Raw genomic sequence first — 19661 nt, 5'->3', positions numbered from 1 at the left:
GGTACAGGACATAGAGGAAAAAATTGAAAAATAAAGATAGCGAACTGGATAAAAGTAGAAATTAGAAATTTTGAAAAGGGATGGGGTAGGTGGCAGACAGGAAATACTTACAAAATAACCATTGACAGCTTCAGAAATGTAGACGCAAGGTCGTGGTTTAACCCTGGCTGGCAACTGAGCACCATACAGCTGCCCGCTCACTCGGCCACAGCGGAATGGGGAGACAATCGAAAGGATAAATGTGAGAAAGAAACGCAAGAGTTGATATAAAAACAGTTCAATAATTAAGAAGAAATTTTTTAAAAAATGTAAGGGGGGGGGAACAAACAACAAAAAGAGAGGAAAAGAAAACCCGAGACAAACAAGCGATGCAAATGAAAGAAATTGCTCACCACCGACAGAGGGATGCCCGGCCGGTCCCGAGCAGCGCCCCCCCGCAAACCTCCACCCCCAGTTTTATTGCTACGCGTGACGTCATAGGGTCTGGAATATCCCTTCGTTCAGGTGGGGTCAGGTGTCCCCTCCCACCTTCTCGTGCACCTCCAGCCTGCTCCCTGGCAGGGCGGGGCGAGGAGTGGAACAGCCCCCGAGCTGCATAAGGGCTGCTCAGCAATAACTGCCGTGTCCCTGTGTTAACAACGCTGTTTTTGGCACAAATCCAAAACGTAGCCCCGTACCAGCTACTGTGAAGAAAACTAACGCTATCCCATCCAAAACCACCACGTGCAGAAATAAAATTTTAAAAGTTGTGGTGTGGGAAACACGGAAAAAAATTTTAAAATGGGGACAGAAAACTAGAAAAACGGAGCCATAGAAAGAAAATTTAAAAAGCGTCAGGGAACAGATAAGACAGCAAACATAATAAATGTTGACATAGGAAAAAATTTATTAAGCGATGGCATTAAGACAAGAAAAAAATAAATAATAAGGATAGGGTAAAAAATAGAGACAGACATGGAAATATAATTTTTAAAGTGACAGGGTACACATCAGACAAGAATAAATCAAAAAATAGGGATAGGGAGCTTGATAAAAACACACATAGACTGAAAATCGAAAAAGCAATGGGGTTTAGGACAGGTAGGAAAAAATTGAAAAATAAATACAGTCATTTGGTTAAAGTAGACATAGAAAGAAAATTTTAAAAGCAACTGGGTAAAGGACAAGCATGAAAAAAAACTTAAAATGGGAACAGAACTGGATTAAAATCGACATAGAAAATTTAAAAAGCAAAGGCATTAAGGAACAACAAGAAAAAAAATTTAAAACAAGGGTAGGGCGATAGAGAGAGACATAGGAAGAAAATTATAAAAGCAGAGGCATTAAGGAACAACAAGAAAAAGTTACAAAATAAGAATAAGGAGAAAAGTACAGAGAGACGCACAAAGAAAATTTCAAAAGCAACAGGGTACAGGATAGACGAGAAACTAGAACGTCAGACAGAAAATTTGTTGAAGTAGACACGGAAAGAAAATTTTAAAAGCGACAAGTACGGGAGAGACAGGAAAACATAAAAAATAGGGACAGCAAAGCGGATAAACTGTGACACAGAAAGAAAATTTAAAATGCGACGGCTTTAAGGAAAGACAAGAATAAATTTAAAAATAAGAATGGGGAAAAAATACACACACACATAAAAGTAAATTTAGAAAGCAACAGGGAACACGGCACGGAATTAAAAAATATGGATAGGGAGCCTGATAAAAGACACAGAAAGAAAATTGAAGAAGCGATAGAGTACAGGACAGACCGGAGAGAATTAGAAGATGAAGACGGTGAACTGCAGAAAAGTAGTCATAGACACAAAATTTAAAATTGACAGACTATAGTATAGACAGGAAAAAAATAAAAAACGACAGGAAACTAAATAAATGGAGATATAGAAAGAAAATTTTTAAAGCAACTGGGAACAGGGCAGAGAGGGAAGAACTGAAAAATAGGGACAGGGAATCAGATAGAGGGAGACATAGAAAGAAATTTTTCAAAGCGACAGGCTACAAGAAACACAGGAAAGAATTAAAAAGTAGGAACAGGGATGAGAATAGAAGGAAATATTGAAAGAAAATTTAAAAAGTGAGAAGATATTCGGAAGAAAGAGACGAATTAAAATTTAGGGAAAAGGAACCAGGAAAAGGGAATTATTGAAAGAGAAATTAAATAGCAATGGGGTACAAGAAATATAAGGAATAATTAAAAAATCAAGACGGGCCGGACAGAGAGAGACGTAGAAGGAATTTTAAAAAGCAACCGAGTGCAAGAAACATAGACAAGAATTAAAACATAGGGACAGGGAGATGGATAGAGGACAACGTAAAAAAAGAACTAAAACGGCAATTGGGTACAAGAAACAAGAGAATATTAAAAAAACAGGGACAGGGAGATGGATAGAGGACAAAGTAGAAAAAAAAACTTAAACGGTGATTGGGTACAAGAAACACAGGAATATTAAAAAAAAACAGGGACAGGGAGATGGATAGAAGGAACCACAATGAGAAAACATTAAAAGCAATGGGGTACAAGAAACACAGGAAACAATTAAAAAATAGGGACAGGGAGATGGATAGAAGGAAACATAGAAAGAAAATTTTAAAAGCAATTAAGTACAGGATAGAGGGAGGAATTAAAAAATAGCGATAGGGTGCCAGAGAGAGGGAAACGTACAAAGAGAAATTAAAATGTAACGGGATATAGAAAACATAGGAAAACCTTAAAAAATAAGGACAGGGAGACACAGAGAGGGAAACTTAGAAACAAATTAATAGGTGAAGCAGTACAGCGCAGAGTTGGCAGAAGAGTAACAAGTTTTGGGGAGCCGGACAGGTAGGTGGGCCAGCAGAGAGGGAGACAGAAGCAGGGACGGGCAGGGAGGCAGGCAGAGACCTAGGGAAGGGCGGCAGAGATGGACCTGGACGCACGAGAGAGAAAGCGCGACTCGCCGCAGCTCCCGGCGCCGGCGGGAGACCTTCACCGCCCCGACGCTTTTCTCTCTCCCTCGGCGGCAGGCGCCTCGATGCTCCGCCGCCGCGAGGCTTCCCAGCGGCTCACACATGCGGCCGACGGAGGAACCGAGCTCCCAGCACCGTGTGCCGGTGGTGCGCTCTGTCAGAGACAGCTCGGAGGGATCCTTCCTCGCCGCGGGCACCGGCCGTTCCGTGCTGCAGGCAGCTGCCGGCGGGACACTCTCGGATTCCGACCTCAGGCAGCTCACCTTCTTCAGCTCCCTCAGGCAGGCGTGCCTGGGCAGACGCTTCCCTGGCTAAAGGGAGGAATTAAAAAATAGGGATAGTGAGCCAGATAGAGGGAGACATAGAAATAAAACTTAAAAAGTGACAGGGTACAGGACAGGTAGGAAAACGTTAAGAAATAAAGACAGGGAGACGAATGAGGGATACATAGAAGGAGAAACTAGAAAGCGGCAGGTAAAGGGAAACACAGGAAAAACTTTTAAAATAGGAATGGGAAGGAAGATAGTGGGAGAAATAGGAAGACCTTTCAAAAAGCGACAGAATACAATTCACACAGGTGAGAATTAAAAAATAAGGCTGGAGAGAGAGAGAGAGATGTATGTATAAATGAAATTTTTAAGATGATGGGATAAAGGAAAGAGCGAGAAGAAATAAAAAATAGGAAAAGGGAGCCAAATACAGGGAGGCGTAGAAAGAAACTTTGAAAAGCTATGGGGTACAGAGCGGAGGCAGGTATTTATGCAAAAACAGAGTCAGGGAGCCAGATACTGGTAGGTAGAGAAATGAAATTTAAAAAGTAATTGGGGTACAAAGCAAAGCAGAAAAACTAAAAAAAAACGGAGACGGAGCTGGTTCGAGAGAGACATAGAAACAGTTTAAAAGGCAAGAGGGTACTGGGCAGAGTTGGAAGAACAATAACAAGTTTGGGGGAGCCATACAGGTAGGTGGGCGGGCAGAGAGGAAGACGGAGGAAGGAGGCAGGCAGACATCTGGAAAAGGGTGGCAGAGATGGGCCAGGATGCAGAGGGGAGGACAAGCGACTTACCGCAGCTCCCGGTGCCAGCAGGAGACCTTCACCGCCCCGACGCTTACCGCTCTGCAACTGCCCCTTCCTCCTCTGCAGTGCCGCCAGCCCGACCCTCACCCGTTCTGCAGCATGCAGCAGACGCCCAGATGCTCCTCATCCGCAAGGCTTCCTCGACACACGGTGGCTCACGCAAGTAGCGGAGACAACGAGCTCCCAGCACCGCATGCTGGTGTCCAAATCTGTCGAGGGCGGCTTGGCGGGATCCTTTCTCGCCACCGGCCATTCGTTGCTGGAGGCAGCTGCCTCTGGGACCCCCTCGGATTCTCTCCACAGCCAGTTTTCCCTTCGTCGGTTCCCTCGGGCAGGGGTGCCCAGGCAGCCCCCTTTACAGCGAGAGCCCCTTAGCCCAGCCCATTCTCTGCCTCACTGGCCACACCTAGGCTGCCCCAGCCCCAGCTGGAGCCCATCGGGAGCAGGGGCCATTGGCAAAGTGCCACAGCACATCACCCTCTCCCCTGCACCTGTCCACAGCCACGAGCCCTGCCCCAGGGGCTGCAAACATATCCAGGGGCACAGAGAAGGCCAGGAAAAGCTTATTCGTTAATGCACATAAGAAATCCCAGCAGTGAATTGGCTGCAAGGCTTGGTGTGCAAATGCAGTGGGAAAGAGGAAGAAAAGGGAAGAGAAAAGCAGGAGGAAGGACAGAAGAACATAGAGAAGAGGTGTGGTACAGGGAGCCAGAAAACAGGACACTGCGAAAGAGAGAGGGGTGGGGAGGAGGACAATTGTGTAGAGAGAGGAGAGCAGAGAGATTGCAGAAAACAACAGGGACAGAGAGAGGGAGGAAAAAATAAGAGAGACGGGGAGCGGGAGAGAGAGGCGGAAGGAACCAGCGGGACAAAACAGAGACAAGACAAGGGACGGGGAAAAATTCTAAAGTGATAGGGGAAAAAAAACATAAGCAAGAAATAAAAAATAGAAACAGGGAGCCAGACAAAGGTAGATGTGGAAAGAAACTTTCAAAAAGCAACAGGGTACAAGAAAGATAGGCAAGAACTAACAAATAGGGGCAGGGAGATGTAGAAAGAAAGTGCAGAAAGCAACAGGACACAGGACAGAAAAGGAAGAATTAAGAATTATAAACAAGGAAATGGATAGAGGGAGTCGTAGAAAGAAAATTTAGAAAGCAATGGTGTGCAGGAAACCAGCAAGAAATTAAAATTAGGTCAGGGAGACGGAGAGAGGGAAAGGTAGCAAGAAAATTTAAAAATTGACTGCGTTGGAGAAACATACGCAAGAATTAAAAAGATAGGGATGGAGAGGTTAAAAGAAAGTTTCAAGAGCGATGGGGTACAAGAAACATAGGGAAGAATTAAAAAATAGGGACACAGACACTGATATAAGAAAACTGTGGTGGGTTGACCGTGGCTGGCCGCCTGCCAAACCGCTCTATCGCTCCCCCTCCTCAAGACAGGGGAAGAAAATACGACAAAAATGCTTGTAGGTTGAGATAAGGACAAAGAGATCGTTCACCAATTACTATCACAGGCAGAACAGACTCGACTTGGGGAAATTAATTTAATTTATTGTCAATCAAAATCAGAGTAGGATAAAGAGAAATAAGAACATCTAAAAAACACCTTCTCCCCACCCTATTCTTTTTTCCTAAGCTCATCTTCGCTCCCGACTTCTCTACATCCTCCCCCGCGAGCAATGCAGGGGGACAGGGAGCGAGGGTTCCGAGCAGTTCATCGCACGTCATCTCTGCCACTCCTTGCTCCTCACGCTCTTCTTCTGCTCCAGCGTGAGGTCCCTCCCACGGGGCCACAAGTGCTGATAGAAGCCCATTCCAGCGCTAGCTCTCCACGGGGTCACAGCTTCCTTCGGGCACATCCACCCGCTACGGCGTGGGGTCCTCCACGGGCTGCACGTGCACGTCTGCTGCACCGTGGACCTCCACGGGCTGCAGGAGAACAACCTGCGTCACCGTGTTCTTCGACCACAGGCTGCAGGGCAATCTGTGCTCCGGTGCCTGGAGTACCTCCTCCCCCTCCTTCTTCACTGACCTTAGTGTCTGCAGGGCTCTTTAACACTCACATTTCCTCTATCGCAGCTTCTGCACAGCATTTTTTAGCCCTTCTTAAACGTCCATCACAGAGGCGTTACCAGTGTTGCTGATGGGCTCAGCTTTGATCGGCAGCAGATCCGTCTCAGAGACGGAACTGGCTGTGCCCAACATGGGGGCGACTCCTGGTCCCTTCTCACAGAACCCACCCCTGCAGCCCCTGCCCCACCCCAGCTAACAAAACCTTACCGCGTAAACCCAATACAACAGCGATCGGCTACAGGGCAGAGAAGGGGGATTGAAAAATAGGGAAAGGGACCCACAGAGAGAGAGGCACAGAGGAAAAAAATTAGCTATGGGCTACAGGCCCGAGAGGAGGAAATGACAGGGAACCAGACAGACAGAGATGGATAAAAACAAAGAATAGTGATGGGCCACAGGGCAGAGAGGGAGGATTTAAAAAAGGGGACTGTGATATGGACAGAGATAAACAGAAATACCAAAAAAACTCGATGAGCTGAAGGGGAGAGACAGAGGAATTAAAGAATAGGAACAGGGAGCCAGACAGAGAAAGAACGATACAGACAAAAATGGGCCATGGGACAGAGAGGGAAGAAATGAAAACATAGGAACAAGAGAATCTAAGAAAGGAAAAATGTATCTAGAATACAGGGCAGAGAGAGGGGAATTAAAAAATAGGGACATGAAGACAGACGGAGGTGGGGGGGGTAGGAACTGTGAAGGGCTAACGGGCAGACGGGGAGAAATTTAAGAAATTGGGATAGGAAGACAAATAGATAGATGGAGAAAGACAAAACTAGTGATGGACTGCAGGACAGAGACAGAGGATGAAAAAGAGGGACAAGGAACAGGATAGAAGCACAGAGAAAAAAAGAAACCGGAAAAGTAGAATGACAGATAAAGATGGGAACTTGGAGAACGAGAGAGGGAGAGGTGCAGAGAAGAAAAAAAAAATGACCGCAGTAAAAGAAAGAGAACGGGGGGGCAGGGAGGGACCGGGATGCAGAAGAGGAACTACACGGCCTCGAGGCTCCAGGACTCACCGCAGCTCCCGCTCTCAGAGCTGCTGGAGAATTTCACAGTTCAGACGCATCTTCGTGTCTCCCTCTCTGTCTCCTTCCTCCTCCGTAGCTGCGGTCGCTTGACTGTCATCCACCTGAGAGAATAAATCAGTGTCTCACAGCTCTTACAATACGAGGCTTACCAGATACATAGCCTCACACGCGCACACTCTACGTGGCTGTAGCGTGCTTTCGGTTACACATACAGACGTACCGTGCGGTGCACGTTGGTGATCGGATCTGCCGAGGACTACGCTAAAAGGGATGCTCCCTCACCTGGTGAGGCAGGCTGGCTCCTGCCTGCAGCTGGAGGCAGCTGCCAGCTGGATCCTCTTTATTTTATTCTTCAGCTGCTTTACCTTTTTCTGGCCTCTCCAGCTTCAGCCGCAGCAGCTCCTGCCCACAGCCAGTAAGCGTCCAGCTGTCCCTTTTCGCCCATGCCGCTAGGAGAATGAGGCCAAAGGCGACCCACACAAACCTGAGCCAGACGCAATCAACAACATCCCCAGAGAGGAACCAACGACTGAGTCCTCGGTGCTGCCTCTGGGAGAGGGAAAGAGCAAGCAACTGTTATCCACAGTGATGACTGCAGCTCTCCTCAGGCAGGAACCCCTCCTTCTGCAGGAGCTCCTGGAGACACCGCTCTTTCCCCGAACTGATGCTAATGGCACCTGCATTTATGGAGAATAAAGCATATTCAAGGGCCAGCTTGCTGCCGTGAGGACAGGGTTTGAGGGCAGTCTGTGGCTACGGGACAGGCTTCAAGGGAGGTGCTGGAGCTGGAGACAGCTGCAGGTGGTGAGCAGGGCTGGAGGAGTTTTCTTGAGTTGGGGAAGCACCCGGCACCTTTTCCAGGGGGTGGGAAGGCCTCCGGGTACCCAGAGGGGTGGGGGCAGCCATCTCCTGCGCCTCTTCCTGCTTCCTCTCCACCGGCTCTCAGAAAATCCCTGGAAGCAGCCCTGAGGGGGCCTGACTCCAACTGACCGTCGGCCTGTTGCACCGGTGCGTCAGAAATGTGCGGCTCATCGGCATGCTCAGGCACACATGCCCTGGCAGCACCATCCCCTGGGGCTACAGCCCTTTGACATAGAGGGGCCATCACCATCAGCCTCACTGGCCCCCCCTGGAGCTCCTCCAGCCCCAGCCCACAGCTGCAGCCATAGCCCCTTACACCGACTATTGAGCCTGCTCCCCTGGACTCTGACAGTCACTCACCATGTACAAAGGACTACAGGCACAGCCATGAGAGCAAAGGACACAGCAAGTGTTTATTCGTTAATGCGTTTAAGTTCCAGGAGCGAGTCTGCTCCAGGGCTCGGTGCCTGTACCGACACAACTCAGCAATCGTTACTGGAGCAGCAGATACAGAGAACGAAAATACAGTGAAGGGGAACAGGACGCAGGAATAGAAAGAAAAAAATAAAATGAGGAAGAAGGACCGAGGAGCAGAGAAAGTAAGATACAGGGAAAAGGACACTGAGATGGATAAGTTGATAAAAAAGGAATGAGGAGCCCTGAAGGGACATGGCAAAAGAGAAACAGGGTCAGGGAGCAGAACAGAGGCAAAGAGAGAGAAAATTATGAGCACAGAGCAGAACAGATGGATCGAGAGAGAAATGGAATGAAAGAAATAAGGAAGGAGATAGAGGCGGGGGGAAAGTTAGGAAACAAACTAGAGGAACTGAGGGGGGGGAAAAGAGACAAACATATCAGGACAAAGAGAACGAAAAACTGGCGCTGGGCTGCGGGATGACAAAAAAGGCCAGGGAGCAGAACAAAGGGGAATAATGGGACAGTGAGCTGGGCAGGGGGATACAGCATGAAACAATGGGACAAGCAGTGGTATGGAGATATACAGACAAAAAGTTAGCGGGAGGATGGAGAACAAAGTGAATAAGAGAAAAAGGACAGGGAGCGGGGCAGAGATGGAGAAAGAACCATTAGAGACAGAGAGAGAAAGAGAGCAACAGGACCGAGACAGAGAGACGGAGAAAGAAAGAAAAAGCAGTGATGGGTAGTAGGCCAGAGGGACAAGGAAAGAAAGGAGGAAGGACAGAGGGATATAGAAAACAGATGAAGACAGGGAGCTACAAAGTGGGATACCGCGAAAGAAAGAGGGACGGGGAACACAAGAAAAAAACAGGGATAGACAGGTGAGGCAATAAATAAGAGGGACAGGGAGTAGCACAAACGGTCACAGAGAGTAAGAGATGAACAGGAAGGAGGACAGGGACAATGAGAAACAGAACGAAAAAAAACAGCAACAGTGAGCAAAACAAAGGGATAGAAAGAGAAGGAAGGAAGGAAAGAGATAGGAAGGCAGGGACACAGAGAGCACGTACAGGCGCAGAAAGGAAAAGAAAGCCAGGAAACAGGCCAGAGAAATTGCACGGGGAAAAAGAGACAGGTGCAGATCAGGACAAAGAGGTGGAAAAGGAAAAAATGGCAATGGGCGGCAGGACAGAGATAGAGGATGAAAAAAAGGAGGGAGACGGAGCAGGACAAAAGCGCAGAGAGAAAAAGAAAAGGGAACGGCAGAACAAGAGAGAGAAAGGGAGAGAGGAAGAACGAGCAGGACAGAAAAATAGAGAAAAAAGGAGAGGTACAGGAAAGGGGGAAAAAAAAAAAAACACCAAACACACAGCAGCATGGGAAAAAGGGGGGGCCAGGAGAGGGGCAGGGAGGGCCCAGGATGCATGAGAGGGGAGACAGGGCCCTGAGGGCCCAGGACTCACTGCAGCTCTCGCTCTTGGCGCGACCGGGAGAATTTGACAGTTCAGATGCTTCTTTCTCCTTCTCTCCTCCCTTCCTCTTCTGTAACTCTGGTCGCTTGGCTGTCCTCCACTTAAGAGAATACATGGGTATCTCGCAGCTCTGATGAGACGAGGCTTCATAGGCTCCCTCGCTCATGCGCTACGCGGCCGTACCGCGCTGTTGGTGACGCATACAGACCCTGCGGTCCGTGTTGGCAACCTGGCCTGCTGCAGACTACGAAGAGGGATCCCTCCTCACCTGGAGAGGCAGGCTTTCTCTCGCCTGCAGTGGGAGGCAACTGCAAGCCACATGGCCTTCGATGTCATCTTCTTTACCTTTCTCTGGCCTCTACAGCTTCAGCCGCGGCAGCCCCTGTCCACAGCCAGTAAGTGCTCCGTCTGTCCCTTTTTGCCCCCAACGCCACGAGGAGAGCGAGGCCGGACAGAGACAACCCACACAAGCCTGAGGTGTCTGCAGTCAACAGCATCCTCAGGGGAGGAACAGAAAACTGCAGCCTCAGCATGGTCTCTGGGAGTAGGAAAGAAGAAGCAGCGACCGTTATTAGCGTAGATTTCTGAAGCCTCTCCTTCCACAGAGAGACGCTGCTCCTTCCCTGCACCACTGCTAACAGCACCCGCATCAAGGGAGAATCCAGCGCACTCAAGGGCCAGCTTGCGGCCTTCACAACAGGGCTTGGGGGTGGCCTGCGGCTACGGGACAGGCTTCAGGGGAGGTGCTGGAGCTGGGGGCAGCCGCACAGGGCAACCTGGACAAAGGGAGGCTCACAAAGAACTCTGGTGAGCTGAGGAGGCACCCAGCATCTGTGCCTGGGAGATGTCTGCCCTCTTCCCTTCTATCAGCTCTTGGGTAACTCCCTGGGGCTGCCCTGACCCAGCTCGTCTCCAGCAGACTGGGAGCCTGACAGAGCAGACGGTTTGAAGCTTTGCAGCCCACCACCCCCAGGTAGCCAGAAGACACCCCTGTACTCGCCGAAGGGCTCACTCGCCTCACCGGTGGTCCTGGCCCTGACCCACCACCGGGAATCATGCCCCACACACCACCATGCTGCGGCAGCAGGAGCGCTGCTGCGCACCTGTGTGGTGCCGGCGCTGCAGTACCGCGCTGTGGCCACGGGGCGGCAGCAGCAGCGAGCACCCACCGGGCGGCGCGTGCCCGGGGGCAGCACTAACGCTGCAGTTCCACGCTTTGCACACCCAGCGCCCGCTAGCACCGCGCACGTTGGGCGGCGGTGGAGGCAGCAATGAGTGCGGCAGCATTACCTCGAAGGCACCGCAGGATCGCATTGCCGTTACCAGCTGAAGGGAAAGCGGAGAACGGCGGCACCTCCGCGGCGCCCACCTGCAGCACCGCGTTTCGTTCGCCAGACGGCAGCATCGAGCACGGACGAGCGCCACACCCCGCATGCGCGGCGCCCGATCTGCAGTGCCGCATTTTGGTCGCCAGGCAGCAGCAGCGAGAGTAGAGGCGCGTGCAACCACGCACGCGCGGCGTGCGAGCAGCAGTATCGCTATTCGGACGCTGAGCGGCGCGCCACCGCGCATGCGCTCGCGAGGGGCGGCCGCACCGCTTGTTGGGGAGCGGCCGCAGCTGGAAGCCCGCAGAAAACTACAAGAAACCGGCAGCAAAACTACACATCGTGCTGCGCCACGGGGGCCGCGGCGGTAGCAACGACAACGCCGCGCCGCACGCGCTTGAGAGCAAGGCGGCTGCCAGGCAGCCAAGTCCGCAAAAACTACACCTCCCGGCATGCACTGGCAAACACAGCATGGCCGCCCGGAAACCGAGTGCCGGAAGACTACACCTCCCGGCATGCTCCGGGGAGCAAACATGTCCGACCGTAAACCTCGCACCCCAGGACTACACCTCCCACCCCAGGACTACACCTCCCGGCATGCCGCGAGGCAGCCTTCCCTGCCTTCTGACCCTGCAGGGACACCGTTCCCTCCCCCGCCAACGCACCCGGAGACCCCAGTGCAACCCCGCGCTCCAAAGCGCGGCTCCGAGCAGCTCCCGCTGCCCGGCTCCGGCTCCGGGCAGCCCCCGCCGCCCGGCTCCGACACGGCGCGCCCCTCCGCCCGGCTCCCGACAGTCCTCGCCGCTGGCTCCGATACGGCGCGGCACCCCCGCACCCGTGCCGCCGCCGCTCCGTGCCTCCGACACGGACCCCGCCGGCCCCCCCGCAACCACCGCCGCCCTCCTCGGGTTTTCCCCGGGACCCGCCGGGTGATCGCCCGGCCCCCACTCACCTTCGCCCTCGGTGTAGCCGCAGCCCAGTGACCGAGCCGCTCCTCCCTTGATTCACACTGGCCCCTCCACGGCCAGCCGGGGCAGGGCAGCACCAGCACGAGCACTAGCCCTTCCCCCGGCAGCCACCCCTTTACAGGGAGGGGCCGTCGCCATCAGCCTCACTGCCCGCACCTGGGGCTCCTCCAGCCCCGGCCCGCAGCTGGAGCCCAGCAGGAACAGAGGACCATCGCCCGACCCCCACTCCGCATCACCTCCTCCCCTGGGCTCTGTCACAGCCCCTCGCCCGGTGCAAAGGGAGTGCAAATGCAGCCGTGAGGACAAAGGAGACGGCGAGTGTTTATTTAGTCACGCATGTAACAAGTCCCGGGAGCGAGTCTGCTCTGGGGCTTGGGGCCCCCGATGCTCCCCCAGCCCATGGGACACCTCAGCAGTCGTTCCCGGAGCCACGCTTGTCGGTTCGGCGGGGAACGGACGGTCAGTCGGCTGGCTCCTGGACCGATGGGCTGCTGGGCAGAGGTGGAGGCTGCCAAAAATGAGGAGCAGGGCACAGGACACGAGAGAAAAAAGCGGCAGCAGGCTAGACGGGGGGGTGTAGCGAGAAAGCGTGAGGAAGGGAACGGGACAGCGAGAGAAAGATGGGGACAGGGAGCCCGACAGAGGTGGAGAAAGAAGCAGCAGGAAGAGAAGGGAAGCAGCAAAAAGAGGGAGAGGGAGCAGGACAGAGACTGACAAAGGACGGGGAGCAGGATGGAGATGCAGGAAAAACCTGGGATGGGCAGCACGACAGAAAGGGAGGAAAGAAGGGAAAGAATACGGGCAGGAAGCCGGACCGAGACACATGGAGAAAGATTAAAAAGCGACAAGAACAGGGCAAAGAGGGAGGAATGAAACAGGGACAGGGAGCCGGGACAGCAAACGATGGAGGGAAGGGGCATAGGGGGGGAACAACAGAAAACAAACCACATAGCTGCATGCTACGTGGCAGAGAGGGAAGAATTAAGAATTAGGAACAGCGAGCTGGAAAAAAAAAACAGCTGGAGAGCAAGAAGAATAGCAACACGTACAGAAAGAAGAGGGGGGAAATTCTAAAATAGGGTCATCGGGGAGCCAGAGACAGTGAGATGGAGAGAGGACAAAAGCGACAGGCTACAAGGCGGAGAGGGCAGAATTAACGAATAGCGACAGAGAGCTGGCCAGAGAGAGATGGAAAAAGGCAAAAGATTGGACAGCTGACAGGGCAGAGAGGGAAGAATTCAAAAACCAGGAACAGGGAGCCGGACAGAGAGAGAGGCAGAAATAAAATGGGGACAAGTGACAGGCCACAGGGCAGAGAGAGAGGAACTGATAAATAGGGACAGGGGACCACACAGAACACAATGTAGAATGGAAAAAAACAGCAGCAGGCTACAGGGAAGAGGTAGGAATTAAAGAACAGGGACTGGGAGCTGGACAGAGAGACACGGAGAAAGAAAAAAAACAGCGATGGCTACAATACGGATAGGGAAGAAATAAAAACTAGCAGTAGGGAGTTGGACAGAGAGAGATGGAGAAAGACAAATAGCATGAGGCTACGGGACAGAGAACGCGGAATTAAAACACGGAGAGAGGGAGCCAGACACACAGAGAGACCGAGGAAAAAATCCAGACAGGCTACGTGGGGCAGAGGGAGGAATTAAAATCTGGGGACAGGGAGCCAGACAGAGAGAGATGGAGATCGCGGGGAATAGCGGTGGGTGCAGGAAGAAGAGTGAGGTATTAATAAATAGGGACAGGGAGCCAGACAGAGAGGGACGGAGAAATGCAAAAATAGCGGCGGGGTACAGGGCAGAGAAGAAGAATTGAAAAGGGGGCGCAGCGAGATGGACATAGAGAGATGGAGAAAAGAAAAAAGTGAGAGAGTACACGGCAGAGAGGGAGGAATTAAAAAACAGGGACGGGAAGCAAGAAAGAGTGAGATGGGGGAAGCGAGGGGGCATTAAAAGTGAGGGACGGGGAGCTGGGAAAGGAGAGGCGGAGAAAGAAATAGAAACAGAATGTGCTACAGGGCTGTGAAGGAAGAAACTGAACAACGGGGACAGGGAGCCAGAGAAAGAAAAAATACCGACGGACTACGTAACAGAGAGGGAGGAATGAAAAAATAGGGAGCCGGGGCCGGGCAGAGCAAGAAGGAGGAAAAAAAAATAACCAGGGGCCAAGAGGGCAGAGAGAGGTAGGAAGGAAAAAACAGGGATCCGGAGCCAAACAGAAAGAAAACGATAGCGACGGGCTACAGGGAGGAGAGGGAAGAATTAAAAGATAGGGACGAGGACCCGGACGCGACGTGACGCACACAGGAAGTATAGCAACAGCTAGAGGGCAGAGAGGGAGGAATTAAAACAGGGGCGGAGAGCCAGAGGTGGAAGGGGAGATAAAGAGAGGGGAAAAAAAACCAGACAGGCTACAGGGAAGAGAAGGAGGAATTAAAAAATTGGGATCCAGAGCCAGACAGAGAGATGGAGAAAGAAGAAATTGAAAAATAGCGAGCGGGAGCCAACCAGAGAGAAACAGAGAAAGGAAATACCGTGATGGGCTCCGAGACGGAGAGGGATGGATTTCAAAAAAGAAGGGATCAGGAGCCGTACAGAGAGAGACGGAGAAAGGGAAGATAGCGACAGGCAGCAAGGGAAGAACTAAAAAGTAGGGACAGGGAGCCGGACAGAGAGCGGTGGAGAAAGAAAAAAAAAAAAGTGACAGGCTATAGGGCAGACAGGGAGTGATTAAAGACTCAGGACAGGGAGCGGGACAGAGAACGGAAAATAGTGATGGGCTGCAGGGCAGAGAGGGAGGAATTACAAAACAGGGACAGGGAGCCGGACAGAGAGAGATGAGGAAAGCCAAATAATAGCATTATGCTACAGGGCCAAGAGGGAGAAACTGAAAAATAGGGACCGAGAGCCGGAACGACGAGAGACAGAGAAAGAACAAACCGCTATAGGCCACAGGACAGACAGGGAGGAATTTTTAAAAAACAGGACCGGAAGCTATCTACAGAAAGACGTCGGGAAACAAAAATATAACGAGCGACACGTACAGGACAGAGAGGGAGGAATTAAAAAAAAATAAGTAAAGACAGGGACAGGGAGCCAGACAGAGAGATACAGACAAATTAAAAACAGCGACGGGCTACAAGACAGATAGGGAGGAATTAAAAAATCCTGAACGGGAGCCGGACGGGGAGAGATGGCGAAAGAAATTAAATCGCAACGTGGCACAGAGCCAGGAAGGACAAAATTGAAAAACAGGTCCTGGGAACTGGAAAGAGAGAGACAGAGAAAGAAAAGAGACTGATGGGCTCTGATGGCAGAGAGGGAGGAATGAAAAAGCAGGGGCGGGGAGTCAGAGAGGGAGACTGAGAAATAAGAGGGAGAAAGCAACAGGCCACGGGGTACAGAGGGAGGAAGTACAAAAGAGGGGCCAGAAGCCAGACGGAAAGAGGCAGAGAAAGGGAATTTCAAAAGCGATGGGCTACAGGGCAGAAAGTGAGGAATTTAAAAAATCAGGATCTTGAGCCGGACCAAGAGAGACAGAGAAAATAAAAATGGTGATGGTTAACAGGGCAGAGAGGAGGGAATTAAAAAACAGGGAGAGGGAACGGGACAGAGAGACTGAGAAGAGGAAAACTCCTGACAGACTTCCAGAGAAAGAGGGAGGCATTAAAAATTACAGACAGGGAGTGGGGCAGACAGAGACAGACAAAGAAAAAAACGGTAGTGGGCTACTGGGCAAAGGAGAGGAGAGTTTAAAAGTGGGGACAGCGAGACGAACAGAGAGGGATGGAGAAAGGAAAGAAGCGCCCGAGGGACAGGGAGCCGGACAGAGAGAGACAGAGACAGCAACAATACCGACACACTAGCTACAGGACAAAGAGGGAAGAATGCAAAAATAGTGGCCGGGAGCCAGACAGAGAGAGATGGAGAAGGAAAAAATAGCCACAGGCTACAGGGCAGAGAGAGGGAGGACCTAAAACATGGGAACAGGGAGCCGCTCAGAGCAAGATAGAGAAAGGAGGTATAGGGGAGCAAAAAGACAAAATCGCAGCAGCGTGGGAAAGAGAGGGGACCAGGGCAGGGGCGCGGAGGGACTGGGACTCACTGCAGCTCTCGCTCTCAGTGCTGCCGGGAGAATTTGACAGTTCAGACGCTTCTTTCTCCTTCTCTCCTCCCCTCCTTTTCTGTAACTCCGGTCGCTTGGCTGTCCTCCACCTAAGAGAATACATGGGTATCTCACAGGTCTTACGAGACGAAGCTTCCTAGATGCATAGCCTCACTCGCGCGCTACACACAGGAGTAGGACGGAGGGAAAGAGGAAGAAAATTATGAGCAGGGTGCAGAACAGACGGCTTGAGAGAAAAATTGAATGAGAGAAATAAGGAAGGAGAGAGAGAGGAAAAAACATAGTGAACACACCAGAAGGACTGAGGGGAAAAGAGAGAGAGACAGATCAGGATAAAGAGAGGGAGAAAGAAAAACCAGCGCTGCAGGATGAGAAAAAAGGCCAGGAAGCAGGACAAAGGAGAATCATGCTGGGCAGGGGTATATAGCGAGAAATTATGCAAACAGGCAGTGGTATGGACATATACAGACAAAAAGTTAGGGGGAGGATGGATGACAAAGAGAATAAGAGAAAAAAGACAGAGAACGGGACAGAGAAGTGAAGCAATAAATAATAGGGCCAGGGAGCAGGACAGAGGAAGACAGACAGAGAGAGAGGGACAGGTAAGACAACAGATAATTGGAGAAAGAAAAGAACGGGAACAGCACAGAGGGTCACAGAGAAAAAGAGAGGGATGGCAGAAAGAGAAAAATAAGATGAGAGAGAAGAACTGAGAAGCAGACAGAAAAAGGTACAGGGAAAAGGGCAGAGATGGAGAAAACAGAGAAAGACTGGAGGCAGAACAAAGGCAAAGATTGACAAGTACAGGGAGCAGGACAAAGGGATGCAGGAGGAAAAAATAGTGATGGGCAGCAGGTTAGAGAAAAAGAAAGAAAAAGAGCAAGAACAGCAAGAGAAGGAGAATGATAGAAGGATGTAGACAGAAAGACCGGGACACGTAAAAGGAAGGGTTGGGGGACACACACGTCACAAGAGTAGAAATAAAAAGAGAGGGATGGGGAGCGAGACAGCGTAACGGAGGGAGGGAAGGAGGGAGGGAAGGAGTGGGGAGGGAGTGACGGAGGGAGGGAAGGAGTGGCATGCAAGGATACAGAAAAGCATAGGTACAGGAAAGAGAAAAGAATGACAGAGAGAGAAAGAGGAGAATGGGGAGCAGGAGACAGAGAGATGGAGAACGAAAAAATAGTGATGGGCCGAAGAACAAAAATACAGAGAATTTAAAAAATACTTCTAGGGAGCAGGACAGAGGAATAGAGCAAGAGGAAAAAATCAACAGGGAGAAGGTCCAGTAACACACAGGAGGACTGCGTATTATCAGGACACTGGGGGAGTGAGCAGGACAGAGGAATAGAAAAAGAACAAAAAATAGGGACAGGAAGAAAAGCAGAGTAACCAAGAGGGGAAAAAAAAACAGAAAGGGAACTGGACAGAGATGGGCAGCAGAACAGAGCAGGACTAAAAGATGGAGAAAGAAGCATTAGAGGCAGATGAATAGAGAGAAGAAAAAACAGGTTGAAGGAAAGAGAGACAGAGACAGAGTGAGTGACAAAACCCAGGCAGAGAGTGGGAGAAAGAAAAACCAGTGAAAAACATCAGGACAGAGGCAGGGGGGCAGGGGGAAGGAAGGACGGGAGGAAGGAGAGAGAAAGAGACAGAAGGACAGACAGAGATAGGGAGGCAGGAAAGGAGAGATAGAGGTAGGAAGGCAGGGACACGGCGCTGCACGTACAGGTGCAGAGAGCAAAAGAAAGCCAGAGAACAGACCAGAGAAATTGTGGGGAAAAAAGAAACAAATGCAGATCAGGACAAAGAGATAGAAAAGGAAAAAACAGTGATGGGCTACAGAACAGAGACAGAGGATGAAAAAAAAGAGGGAGAGGGAGCAGGACACAAGAATAGAGGAAGAGGTACAGGGGAGCAAAACAAAAAAAACCACTGCAGCGTGGGAAACAGAGGGGACCAGGGGAGGGGCGGGGAGGGCCCAGGATGCATAAGAGGGAAGACACGGCCCCGAGGGCCTGGGACTCACCGCAGCTCTTTCTCTCGGTGCTGCCGGGAAAATTTGACACTTCAGACGCTTCTTTCTCCTTCTCTCCTCCCTTCCTCTTCTGTAACTCCGGTCACTTTGCTGTCCTCCACCTAAAAGAATATGTGGGTATCTCGCAGCTCTGATGAGACGAGGCTTCCTACACAAGTAGCCTCGCTTGCTCCTGCGCTACGCAGCCGTACCGCGCCACTGGTGATGCATACAAACCCTGCGGTCCATGTTGGCGGCCTGGCCTGCTGCGGACTACGAAGAGGGATCCTTCCTCACCTGGAAAGGCAAGCTCTCTCTCGCCTGCAGCGGGAGGCAGCGGCCAGCCAGGTGGCCTTCGATGTCATCTTCTTTACCTTTCTCTGGCCTCTCCAGCTTCAGCCACGGCAGCCCCTGTCCACAGCCAGTAAATTCTCCGCCTGTCCCTTTTCGCCCCGATGCTGCGAGGAAAGTGAGGCCGGGCAGAGACAACCCATGCAAGCCTAAAGCGGGTGCCATCAACGGCATCCCCAAGGCAGGAACAGACAACCACATCCTCAGTGCAGCCTCTGGAAGAGGGAAAGAAAAAGCACCGACCGATATTACCGTAGCTTGCCCCTGGCCACATCATCTCCTTCTGCAGGGGCTTCTAGAGACGCATCAAAGGCCAGCTTGCCGACTGGGCTTGGGGGTGACCTGGGCCTACAGGACTCCAGCAGACCGGGAGCCTGCCGCAGCGGGCAGTTTGAAGCTTCCCATCCCGCCATCCCCGAGCGGCCAGGAGACACCCCCCCATCCGCCGAGGGGACTCGCCAGCCTCACCGATGACCTCGGCCCTGACCCGCCGCCGCCGGGAAGCGCGCCCGGCGCACCGCCATGCTGCTCCCCCGCAAAGCGCATGCGCCCGCTGCCGACGGCGCGCTGGAGGGGCCAGAGCCGGTGAGCGAACGCCGGGCTGCAGTACCGCATTTCGGCCACGGGGCGGCAGCAGCAGGGAGCACCCGCCGGGCGGTGCGTGCTCGGGGGCGGCACCGGCGCTGCAGCTCCGCGCTTTGCGCGCCCAGCGCCCGCCGGCAACGTGGGGCGGCAGCGGCGTTTCCTTACCGGGAGGCAGCGACGAGCGCGGCGGCCCCGAGGGGAACGGCGGTACCACCCCGCAGGCCCGCATTGCCGTTACCGGCGGACAGCAGCGCGGAGCACGGGGGAGTCTCTCACAGTGTGAGAAATAAAATTGGTACCGAGTGATTCAATTTAAAGAATAAAGTCTATGTTTGCTTTGTCATGACATCTGTAATATTCAGTGGAAAAGGAATCCTATGTTTAGTTAAAAGA

At 51.8% G+C, this 19661-nt stretch overlaps 1 long non-coding RNA gene across 1 annotated transcript; it reads right to left on the bottom strand.

Moving 5' to 3' along the window:
• Window positions 1-5553: 5553 nt before the first annotated feature.
• On the bottom strand, window positions 5554-18893 carry LOC142088913 (uncharacterized). Its single transcript, XR_012676069.1, has 6 exons — window positions 18630-18893; window positions 18345-18454; window positions 16295-16404; window positions 7356-7684; window positions 7124-7236; window positions 5554-5957 (listed from the first exon to the last, which is right to left on the bottom strand). It is a non-coding gene; the product is annotated as an uncharacterized LOC142088913 (long non-coding RNA).
• Window positions 18894-19661: the final 768 nt, after the last annotated feature.

Source organism: Calonectris borealis, chromosome 15 (assembly GCF_964195595.1).
Source record: "Calonectris borealis chromosome 15, bCalBor7.hap1.2, whole genome shotgun sequence".
NCBI lineage: Eukaryota > Metazoa > Chordata > Aves > Procellariiformes > Procellariidae > Calonectris > Calonectris borealis.
The sequence above is the reverse complement of the archived record's forward strand: the minus strand, read 5'-3'. Positions and strand labels throughout refer to the sequence as shown.